The sequence below is a fragment of the Mesocricetus auratus genome, unplaced genomic scaffold (genome assembly GCF_017639785.1).
Source record: "Mesocricetus auratus isolate SY011 unplaced genomic scaffold, BCM_Maur_2.0 Super-Scaffold_100027, whole genome shotgun sequence".
Classification (NCBI taxonomy): domain Eukaryota; kingdom Metazoa; phylum Chordata; class Mammalia; order Rodentia; family Cricetidae; genus Mesocricetus; species Mesocricetus auratus.
Genome location: NW_024429208.1, coordinates 22,034,019 through 22,046,127, shown reverse-complemented (window position 1 = coordinate 22,046,127; position 12,109 = coordinate 22,034,019). Strand labels below are relative to the sequence as shown.

The 12,109-nt window shown below is 46.6% G+C and overlaps 1 protein-coding gene across 1 annotated transcript in view; it reads right to left on the bottom strand.

Annotated features, from left to right (window-relative positions):
- The window catches only part of Srgn (serglycin), a 37,270-nt gene extending 25,592 nt beyond the window's left edge, over nt 1-11,678 (bottom strand). Inside the window, exon 1 of the mRNA XM_040732323.1 lies at nt 11,555-11,678. The gene's annotated coding sequence lies outside the window, so the exon portion shown is untranslated. The remainder of the gene's footprint in view (nt 1-11,554) is intronic.
- Between the last annotated feature and the right edge of the window lie 431 nt (nt 11,679-12,109).

Genomic DNA, 12,109 nt, shown 5'->3' with positions numbered 1-12,109 from the left:
CAGTTTCCCTATTGTCTAAAGGTTAAGACATTTGCTAGATTTTTTTTCCAAAGACAACCCCATCTCCACCATCATTTGCACAACACTTTCCAAACCTTCCCAACGGACAGATAGACAGTTAGCTGCTTGCAGAGGAACCGTCCAGTCCCACAATGCAGGCTGTGTGGTGCAATGGGAAGGAGACTTTCATACCTTTTATTTATTACGCTTCAGCTCTAGGATCAACCAAGAGTCTTGCACATGCCATGTAAGCCCTCTCCAGGGAACTCCAGGCCTGGCTCTCACAGGGTTTTTCCTGACCAGAGACTACCTTTTGCCTGTCTTTTCTTCCAGCCAATCATATGGCTTTGCTTTTAGTGTTAAAAACTCTCCATACAGGCCAGTGAGATGACTCAGCAGGTAACTTGCCATCAAGGTTAATGACTCGACCCCTGGAACCTACTTGGTGGAAGGAGGGAACCAACTCCCACAAGTTGTGATGCACACACGCGCGCACACACACACACACACACACACACCACACACTTTAAAGTCTCAATATTATCAGACTGAGCACAGTATCACACACGTGTAATTTCAGCATTTGTGAGGTACAAGGAAAAGGCTCAGCTACATAGTGAGTTTGAGGTTAGCGTGGGCTATATAGTGAGACAAACCCTGTCTCAAGAAAACAAAAACCTAAAATTTCAGTACTGCGTGTGGTGTCATTAGTCCTGTAATCCTAATAACTCAGGAGGCTGAGGCAGAAGGATCAAAAGTTCAAGGCTCGCTTGGGCTACAGAGTGAGTTCAATACCAGGCTGGACAATTTGGGGAGACCTGGTGTCTCAAAGGAACAAAGGGCTTGGATATCCTGTGGTAGGGTCCATGCCTAACAAGTATAAGGTCCTATGCTTAATCCCAGCACACACACACACCAATGCAAGCACATATACACACATGCACACACATACATATACACATGCACATGCATGAGCACACACAAGCACATATAAACACAAATACACACGTATGCACATACATACATTCTAACACATGCATGCACATACACATATACATGCATACATATACACATGCACACACACAAGCACATGCAAGCATACACACATATACATATGTGAGCACACATGTGCACACACATGCATGTACAGACAGGCACACACACGTCTCATTACTAAGAGCAAGTACTCTCAAAAGACACCACACATACTGCCTTATTAATAGCACTATTGTTATCATTAAGGACACCTAGGGTCAGCAAGCATCAGGTCAGTGTTTGCTTGGAGACAGAGCCTATGTAGCTATCATACAGCTCAGGCTATGAGAATGCCATACTGAGAAAAGGTACCAAGTCATGTGGCTACACATAGATAAGAATTAGGGGTTAATTTAAGTGTGAGAATTAGCTAGTAACAAGCCCCAGCTATTGGCTGAGTATTTATAAATAATGTTAAATCTCTGTGTGGTAATTTAGAAGCAGATGCCAGGATGGGGAGTAGGCAGTCAGAACAGGAAAACTGTGTTTTTCAAGGCTAGCCTAGATCTTCCTGTTCCAGCCTCCCAAATGCTGGGGTTATAGGCTCTGGGCATCTCCTTTTACATGGAGACCACGGAGGTCCAGGAGACAAGTCGCTTACTCAAGGCCATGTGTACTTGTGAAAGATCTGGGATAGGAGCCATTTCCACAAGCCACATTGGTCTGCTTTCCGTTAGCCCAGGGCTTTTCACAGAGCTGGTCCAGGATGGGGTAAATCAACCCACCCACAGGGCAGCCACCACACAATTAGCATCTTCCTCACTTCCTTTGGCCCTTTCTCAGAAGCCTTATCTTTTGGGTGGCCACCCTCCCACTGTTTGTGTTGGATTTTATTTCTTGCAGACTCCGGCTATTCCCAGACCTGAAAGGCTTTATCCACGTCATCCTGACAGGGTTCAGTCCCTCGCCATCTTCAAACCTTGGTTGAAATCGTGCCTTCTTATGGAAGCAGGCCCAGAAACCTCACTGATGCTTTGACCTTCCCCACACCCTTCACTTCAGGAAGCCACAGCCTCCAGCTCTCCTCCTCAGCTCGTGGGTGTGTTTTCAAAGCCTGGAAGAGTCCCTGCTTGCAGCAGGTGCTCCCAAGCACCGACATGGAAATGGTCCAGCCTGTGCTTAATGTTCAGAAATTCATATGGCAGAAACAATAGGGCAAGACCAAGGAGTGTCTCTTCCACCCACTCCAGAGTGCCTGACACATAGGCCCTGGGGTTCACAATGAACTCTGTCTAATCTGTATAAAATGTTGGGAGGTCCTGGAGCTACATATAGCTCCATGGTGAGCGCTTGTCTTGTGTGCCTGAGGCTTAGGGTTTGATTCCAGCACCCAAGTAGTATGGATTAGAGACCATTTTTCCTATTGCAAATATATACAAGTGCTGAACCCGAGTCCAAACGCCTTTTATTTTAAATTATGTTTACATATGTGTGTTTGTATGTGGGTATGTATTTCTGTTTGCAGGAATCCAGTAGCCAGAGGTATCCAATTCCCTGCAGCTGGAGTTACAGTTGTTGAGTCACTTGACCTGGGTTCTGGGAACTTAACTGGGGTCCTTTGGAAGAGCTGCACATACTCTTAACTGCTGAGCCAACACTCGCATGAATGTTTATTTATCTATCTATTTACGCATGCCTGTGGAGGTCAGAAGACAACTTGTAGGAGTCAGTTGTCTTCTTCTTCCCAATAGGGAACTCAGGTTACCAGGCTTGGAGCAGGAACATTTATTTACTCACTGAGCCATCCTGCCAATATCCACCCCCAACAAACATCTCTAGATTTTTCCTTTTTTGTAGTGCTGGGTATCAGAGTCTAAGCAGCCAGGCGAGCCCTCTGTCTCTAGCTCCCCTAGTTCTTTGTACTTCTACTTAACTTCAAAATTAGGACTTTAAAAACAGCGAAGTGTGTGGCACGGTAACGTTCACCTATAATCCCAGTCTCAGAGAATCGCTTCAATTTTCAGGTCAGCCCATGGCCATACCCTGTCACACAAAAAGCTAGAAAACAAGAGAAAGAAAGACAGGAAGGAAGGAAGGAGGAAGGGAGGAAGGAGGAAGGAAGGAAGAAACAAAAAAAGGAACAGAAAAGCAAAACAACAACAACAAAAGAGAAAACTCAAAGACAATTCCAAGCAGGGACAGAAGACTCTAGTGTGGTTTGCTTCGGGCCCTGGGTATCCCTGGGCACGACCTCACTGCCCAGGATATGAGTAGCAAGAGAGAGCACCCAGACAACTCTAATGTTCTCTGCAGCCCGGGGACCTGAAACCAGTCCAGGGGAAGGAGCCAGGCCCCCCCAGCTTCAGAGAAGAAAACAGTTCGGACTTCAGCCACCGGGTGATTGTTTGCAAGCCTTGAAAGGAACGTCCCATCAGCAGTGTTCCCTCTCCACAGGTGATGGAGCAAGAGAAAATATGTCTATTTTTGAGCAAAGGAGAATTCAATCAGATTTTAAAACAATTCCTTATTTAGAAAATTAACCAGCAGTAGAGTGTAACTGGGTGGGGATAGGGTGGAGATGGGGAGTTTGGAACTTCTAATTCCAGGAGTAACAGATCTTCCAGTAAGAGAGAAGGTCAGGCATGGTCGTTCTTTTTTTTTTTTTTTAATTTTATTTTCCAGTTTAAATTTAGATAAGAAACAAGGTTGCTTCTCAAGTCAGTTCCAGGTCCCTCTCCCATTCCCTCCCTTCCTCCCTAGCCCCCCCCCCCGCATGGTCGTTCTTAAGTGAAGTCTCTGCGCTAGGATGGCAAAGATGGGACCTGCTTGGCTACATAATGAATTAGAGGGTAGTATGGGCCAAACGAAACCCTGTCTTTAAAATAGAAAAGAACAGGGTGGTGTTGATGCACACCTTTAATACCAGCACTTGGGAGGCAGAAGCAGGTAGAGCTCTGAGTTTGAGGCCAACCTGGCCTACAGATTGAGTTCCAGGACAGCCAGGACGGTTATACAGAGAAACTCTTGTCTTGAAAAACAAAAAACAGAGGGGGGTGTGTGGAGTGGGAGGAGATGGAAGGGGAGTAGAACCAAGACTTCAATCCTTTGCTAAATTGTGAATTGTAACATTAGAGTCAAAGGATTCCTGTGGGGTCTGAGGCTTCTGGGGAGACCTCATGGATTCCCTGTGGTCCTAGGCCTTTTTGTCTTGGTTTCTCTGTCTTTTGTTTTTGTTTTTTGTTTCTTAGAAACAGGATTTCTCTGTGTAGTCCTGGATGTCCTGGAACCCGTTTTGTAGACCAGGCTGGCCTCAAAGTTAGAGAGATATGCATGCCTCTGCCTTCTGCCATATATATATATATATATATATATATATATATATATATATATATGTGTGTGTGTGTGTGTGTGTGTGTGTGTGTGTGTGTGTGTGTGTGTGTGTGTATTCGGTTTGGTTTTGTTTTTCATTCTCAGCCACATCTGCCAGGTAGGCCACACATCTCCATGCGCTTATGAAGTTAGCAGGATTCAGGCTGGTTGACAGGAGAATGGAAGCTGGGATGTGCCTAGCTCTGTTTTGGAGGCTGGGTGTAATTAAATCACTCACAGAAAACAAGGGCAGACTGTTCATCTCAGTGCTTTTCACAGTAAATATGTCTCTCTCTCTCTCTTTCTCTCTCTCTCTCTCTCTCTCTCTGTGTGTGTGTATTTCTCTCTCTCTCTCTCTCTCTCTCTCTCTCTCTCTCTCTCTCTCTCTCTCTCTGTCTGTCTCTTTCTCTCAAATCCTCTGAGGGTACACTTTGATCTTTATGGTGATAAAGCCCAGCGGAACTTCTCTAATTCAGGGCCTCTGTGAATGGAGAACTCTAGACCTGTCAATCATACAGCAGCCAGGGCTGGCTTGCCAAAGCCTAATCAAAGAGCTTAGGAGATAGCTCTTCTTGCAAGCATGAGGACATGAGTTTGATCCCCAAAATCCACATTAAAAACAAAAACCTTGGCTTGGTAACCCTTGCTTGTAATCCCAACAGTGGGGAAGTAGAGACAGTGAGATCCCTGGGGCTCACTGGCTGACTGGCCTCCCTGAACCAATAGATTCCAAACCAGTGAGATGCTGCCAACAAAAATAGGTGGACAGAGCCTGAGGAACTACACCCAATATTGCCCTCTGACCCCTACACACACACACACACACACACACACACACACACACACACTTTGAGGGGTGTGGATACCTTATCTGCCACCTACAAACCCTTCACAACCAGAGCCATATGGTCAAACACAAACACTTGGGCAGAAATTTCCAGGTAGGCCTCTTAATCCTGCCCTGACAATGCTGTGGGGATGGGCTATTCAGAACGGCATCTCCTATCCTGTGCCTGATTACGTGAAACAAAGATGGGGAAAGTCCCCCCAGAGGGTGTGAAACAGAAGCCCCAAAGAGGTCCAAATCCAGAGATTAGGAGGGCCTTGAGACACCTGACGGCTTGTGTCGGTTCCCCACACAGGGTGGTCATTACCTCAAGGCAGACAGGCTAGATGAAGTTAGGGTCATCCTGCTCGCCCTTCCCTTGCAGGGGAGACTGAAGCTCGTCAGTTCAGTATCTCACAGATGTCCAGGCCCTCCCCCCCCCCACTTGTCCCCACCTGATGTCAGCACACGAGACCCACCAGAGTCGCAATTCACAACCCCTTTGGGAGTTGAACGACCCTTTCACAGGGGTCACACATCAGATATCCTGCATATCAGCTATTTACATTGCAATTCATAACAGTAGCAAAATTGCAGTTAAAAAGCAGCAATGAAAAAACAATTTTATGGTTGGGGGGGGTCATCACAATTCAAGGAACTGTATTAAAGGGTCGCAGCAGTAGGAAGGTTGAGAAACCACTGCACCAGAGCAGGGACTGTCTGACCCTGGCACGCAGCCGGCTCAGACATGGCTGGATCCATGACTACAGACAGCATGAGGACAAAGAGCTTGGCAGAGTGAACTGTCCCCATCTGTCACATGAGTGCCCTGAGAAATCCAATGAACTTACCTGTTAAAAGGGGGCAATTAGCCCCCTCCTCCTCACAGCTGTGAGGAGGGTTGAGTTGGTTGTTCCTGTTATTTTGAGATAAAGTCTTATGTAGCCCAGGCTGGCCTCCAACTCAGTTGCTATGCAACTGAGAATAAACACCACGCACTCCTGAAGCTCCAGCCTCCACCTCCCAAGTGCTGGGTGCAGGCATGCTCCCCCAACTGCCGGTTTATGCAATGGTGCCAATCAAACCCAGGGCCCTGTACATGCTAGTACAATACCAGCTGCACTGCGTTCCAGCCTCTAGGAGAGTTGAGTTACAGAGCCCTGGCCCATTAGCACTAACTAGGGGCAGCCCTCTCCCTATTAGCATATCTGTCGGTTGCTAGATTGGCTATACCACTCTCCTGAGGCACCACTTCTGTCCCATCTGATGAGGCTGTCACTTGCCTCACAAGGCCGTGGGGGGTGCTGCATGGATGGGCCTTACTGTACTGCTTATGAGACAGTCCCGTGGTATGTACCATTCTCTGGGGAGTCTTGCAAGTTGAGTGGCCATCCAACTGTGCACACGGACTAAGGAAGCTCAGCAGTCCACACGGGTCCTCTGGAAAAGCAGCTGGTGCTCTCAACCACTGAGCCAGACTCCAGCCCCAAGCGGGGGTCACTGATTGGCTTGGAGTTCACCCAGTGGGCTAGGCTGGCTGGCCAGTGAACCCCAGGGAGCTGCCTGATGAAGGGGTTTGCTTGTCTCCTTTTTAAATAACCTTTTATAAATAAAGAGTTTGAGGTATAAAGAACTAAGTAATGTGGTTAAATATTTACTAAACTCCACCAGGCTTGATGGCAAATGCTGGCCATCTCAGCTCTCAGATGGCCTCAGCCATCTGGGCTACATGGCAAGACCTTGTCTCAAAAAACAACAGGACATGGGCGCAATCCAGGTGGGGTCAGTGGGGTCAGGAGTTCAAGGCTATCGATGGCTACATTCAAGGTTTGAGGTCAGCTTAGGCTACATGAGAGTCTGTCTCAAAAATCAAAACAAGCTGGGGGAGCAGTGGTGTCGCACGCCTTTAATCCCAGCATTCCGGAGGCCAACGCAGGTAGATCTCTGTGAGTTCGTGGCCAACCTGGTCTACAGAGAGAGAGTTCTAGGACAGCCAGAGCTGTTATACAGAGAAACCCTGTCTGGGGGTCAGAGGAAGGATCAAAACAAAACCATTTTACTAAATCCATTTCACAGAAAAGAATTGACTTACATGAAACCAAGATGAGAGATTCTTGGTTCCTGTAATTCTGTATTATATGCTGGAAATTCAAACTATTCTCTCTGGCTCAGGGATGCCCATGGAACACCTACTCTATCCAAGTCTGTCAACCAACCACAGTGGCTCATAGAAATCACCATCCCAGTGGACCTTCAAACTGGGAATGTCCACAGGCCCTTTCGGTTAAATGTGAAGGCACTTGAAAGACTCATGGACAGGCCCTGCTACAGGGACTCCAGTCTGAGGGACCCAAAGAAACCTAACTTTATTTATTTAGGTTATTGAACCTGGGTCCTCAAACTCACAGAGGTTTGCCTGCCTCTGCCTCTGCCTCTTGAGTGCTGGGATTAAAGGCTTGTGCCATTAGGCAGGGTGAAATTTTACATTATCAAAATGACAGAAATGTTTGAGGAACAACCAACAGAGCTGAAACTGCCTCTCCATAAAGAACATCATCTGATACGCTTGGTGGTTGAGGGAACCACCCACCCCTATTTCAGAATGAATTCTCTAACCCTACGGGCCAGCCAGGAAATCCAGGCCTCCCAAGGCCCCACCAGGGCTGTGTCCTGCACAGTAGGAAAGGCCTTCTGAGGAGACCCATAGTTCTTATTTCCACGTGGAACAATGCTTCCAGTTTCCTCAGACAACAGAAATGAGAGCTCATTTGTATGTGTGTTGGGGGGGAGGTGCATCTGTAAACCCAGCATCCTGGAGGCCGAGGCAGGAGGATCATGAATTTGAAGCTAGCCTGGGCTATATAGTGAGACCTACCTTTAAAATGGAGTGGGGGGGGGGGGCCGGCCGTTGGTGGCACACGCCTTTAATCCCAGCACTCGGGAGACAGAGGCAGGCGGATCTCTGTGAGTACGAGGCCAGCCTGGACTACCAAGTGAGTTCCAGGACAGCCTCCAAAGCCACAAAGAAACCCTGTCTCGAAAAACCAAAAATAAATAAATAAATAAATAAATAAATAAATAAATAAATAAAAAAATGGAGTGGGGATCCAGGCATAGTGGTGTACGCCTTTGATTCCAGCACTGAGGAGGCAGAGGAAGGTGGATCTCCATGAGTTCAAAGCCAGCCTGGTCTTTATCTCAAGTTCCAGGACAGCAAAGGCTACAGAGAGAAACCCTGTCTCAAACATAATAAAGCAAAACAAAAACTTGCTATAGAATTTTTAAAAGGTTACTTAAACAGAAACTCAAACAACTGTGTGTGTGTGTGTGTGTATGTGTGTGTGTGTGTGTGTGTGTGTGTGTGTGTGTGTGTTTTCTCTTCCTCTGTGTCAAGACCCAGGACCATCTGTGAACATAATGGTGGGGGGTGCTTAGTGAGAGAAGATGCTTAGTGGTCAGGTTTGACCTGGAAGTTTCATACATCAAACTCCTCTATTCTTTTTCTCCAAGGCTGGCTTCAGTGTTCTTCAGGCTTTGGGGACTTGCTAAAGCATTTATCACATAGGGTCACACTGTGACAATTTGCTGAGCCTTAGAATGTTTTGAGGGAAGGAAACTGAACTCCACTCTCTGCTTAGAGCCTGGAATCTATAAATAAGGAGCTCTCTCTGAAGCTTCATCCTGACTCATCTTTGTTAGGTAAGGGGTACAGGAAAAATCACTTCTGGTCCATGAATGTCAGAAACCGCAGTGAGCCCAAAATACTATTGTTTCATTGGTTTTGTTTGATAGGTTTTGTTTTTGTTGTTGTTACTTGAGATAGGGTCTCACTCTAGCTCAGCCTAGCCTGAACTCACTATATTACCCAAGCTGGCCTCAAACTGGTGACTATCCTCCTGCCTCAACTTCTCAAGTGATGAAATTACAGATTTGAACCTGGTTTAGAATTGGTGTTTTATAGACAAAAATGCCCCAGTGTCCCTGGAGCCCACTACCTAAAATTAGACATCCCCAAATCCAGTTGCCCATCAGAACCACTTGAGGGACTCTGAGGACAGAACAAACCAGGTTCCAGGATGAAGTCACACCTCTTTTCCTCTTTTAATTTGTCCTTCTTTCTGCATTCTTTCTCACAGACTCCTGGTAGATGGTTGGGTTATTGTTTTATTTAGGTGCTGGAGACTGAATCTAGAACTTTACAAAAGTTAGGGAAGAACTCTCCCACTGAGATATACCCACCTTAGCCCTCTTTAAAAACCACAAACAAAACAAATTCTGTGTGCCTCCGAGTGGCTGGTTTTCAGGACAAGGACATGAGTGGTTTCCCCAATGATTCTGATATTAGCCAAGATTTTTGTTTTAAAAGAAACAAAAGATGGGCTGGGAAATAGCTCAGTCAATAAATTGTGTGCTATACAAGCATAGATACCCGAGTTTCATCCCTGGAGCCCTCGGAAAAAACAAACAAACAAAAAGCTGGGCATGGTGGTCTGTGCTTGCAAGTGCCATACTGGGGAGGTGGCTCCCCGAGGCTTGCTGGCCAGCCAGGCCAGTCAAATCAGCAAGTTCCAGGCTCGGTGACAGACTCTGTCTCTAAAACCAAGGCAGGAAAGAATACAAACCAGCTTGATTGCACACGCCTTTAATCCCAGTATTCAGGTGGCAGAGGCAGGTAAATCTCTCTCAGGCCAGCTTCGCCTATATAGTGAGTTTCAGGCTAGCCAGAGCTAAGTGATGAGACTCTGACTCAAAAACAAAAACTAGCCAACCAAACAAATAAAACTAAACAAAAAGCCAATGTGGATCACACACACACTCACATATACAAACACACACACCCCTGCAAACATAAACAGGTACACATACCTGCATATATAAACATGTACATACAGACACCTGAACACATTAACATGTACACATACCTGCACACATACATACACCTGCACACATAAACATGTACATACACACTTGCACATATAAGCATGCATACACACTCCTGCACACACACATATACACATGCACTCATAAACATGTACACATACCTGCACACATAAACATGTTCACACACAATAAAGGATGAAAATATTTTTTTCTGATGTTGGGTATAAGGAATGAGTTCCTTATACAATTTCATTCCAACTCTATCTCAAATCATACCCCTTACTTATGTGTGAATGCTATGGCTGTGTGGCAATCAATGTTTGTCTAAATCCAAAACAAGCTGGATTTTTTGTTTCTTGAGATGGGGCTCTCACATAACCAAGGCTGGTCTCAAATTCAATATGTAGCTGAGGTTGGTCTTGAACTCCTGATCTTCCTATCTTCCTCCTTCTGCCTCCCAAGTGCTGGAATTTCCAGGTCTACACCACCACATTTTGCTTTTTTTTTTTTTTTGACCCAGGGCCTTACTCTGTGACCCAGGCTGGCCTAGAACTTATTCTGTAATCTAGGGTGACCTGGAAATGGAGATGGCTTGCCTGCCTAACCCAGTGCTGCTGTTTGGACACTCCAGCGGAACAAGTGACATCCCTCCCTGCAGGTTTGTCCCAAACCGCCTAGGAGAAGGAGAGGATGGATTGTGGGACTCAAATGCACTGGCCTCCTCTTAAGGTGAGGACACTGACGCTTGGAAAGTAGAGTATCTTGCCCCAGACCATGCAATCAGCAAAGGGAGAGCCAGGGTCCGGGCCTAGCTGTCGACAAAGACAGAGCTTTTTAGTTTGGCAGAAGTCAACCCAAGATTCTGATCCAGGTCCCCAGACTCCAAGTCAGGGATCCTGTCTACCATCAGCAAAGAGAGTTGTTCTCAAAGCACTATGAAAGTCACAGCCGAGGCTTCCTTAGGAGAAAGAAGCAACAGAGAAAGAGAACAGCATGGGCCAGACGGTGGTGTCGGCATACACCTTTAATCTCAGCACTGCGGAGGCTGAGGCAGGAGGATCTCTGGGTGTGAGGCCAGCCTGGTCTACAGAGTGAGTTCCAAGACATCCAGAGCTACACAGAGAAACAGTGTCTCAAAAAACCAGAGAGAGAGAGAGAGAGAGAGAGAGAGAGAGAGAGAGCTAGCTCCGGGAACATGGACTAACAATGCCTGGAGTGAAACCCCTAGTAGACTCTATTCCCTCCATGTCCCCAAGCTTCAGCCCCTCATCCAGTGTGGCCTTGAGTCCAAACTCTTCCGGTCTTCATTTCTTCCCCAATGTGACGCAGCTGTGCATGTATCTAAGGCAAACCAACTGAGAGCTGAAACACAAAGGCCTAGTACCTGGTGATGTCTTCTTTGTAAAGAAAAACAGGCCTAATTTTACCTTAACCCCCCCCAGGAGAACCACCAGTTACATTCTGAAAAGACAGGAAGGAAAGTTCATACCTCTGGCCACTCACCTGCCTCCGAGCCCTGTGCCTAGCCTTCCTGGACTGCTCGAACAGGAGTGGGACCAGCTGAGATTCTCTTTCCAGGGAGATCTAAGTGCCTGCCACTTGGCACAGTTGGAATAGAGAAAGCTTAATTAGGAGTCTTTTACATACAATAGGACCAGTTTCCCGTCAGCTGACCCTCAGATCTCACGGAGGGGCTTGGAGATTATGTCTCAGGACCTACCCAACTGTGGAGGGGTGGGGGTCATGGGAGGGAGAAAGTCAGGCTACAGAGCCAAGGCCCCACTCTTTTGAGGGTTGGGATTTATTTCTTGTGTTTGGGACTTGGTGTCTTAAAGAGAGTCCTGGTAGCTTCAGGGTGTAGCTTGGTGCACTCGCCTGTGGTAAGAGAGGAACTTGGCTTAGTCCTAGCACCAGAAATAAATAAAAACACAAAGGCGGTGGCACCAAATGTTAATTACCGTGTAATTTAATTCTTTTTCGTTGTTGTTTTGCTTTGTTTTTCCAGATCTGACTGGCCTCAAACTCACAGAGATCTGAATGCCCGGATTAAAGGCATAC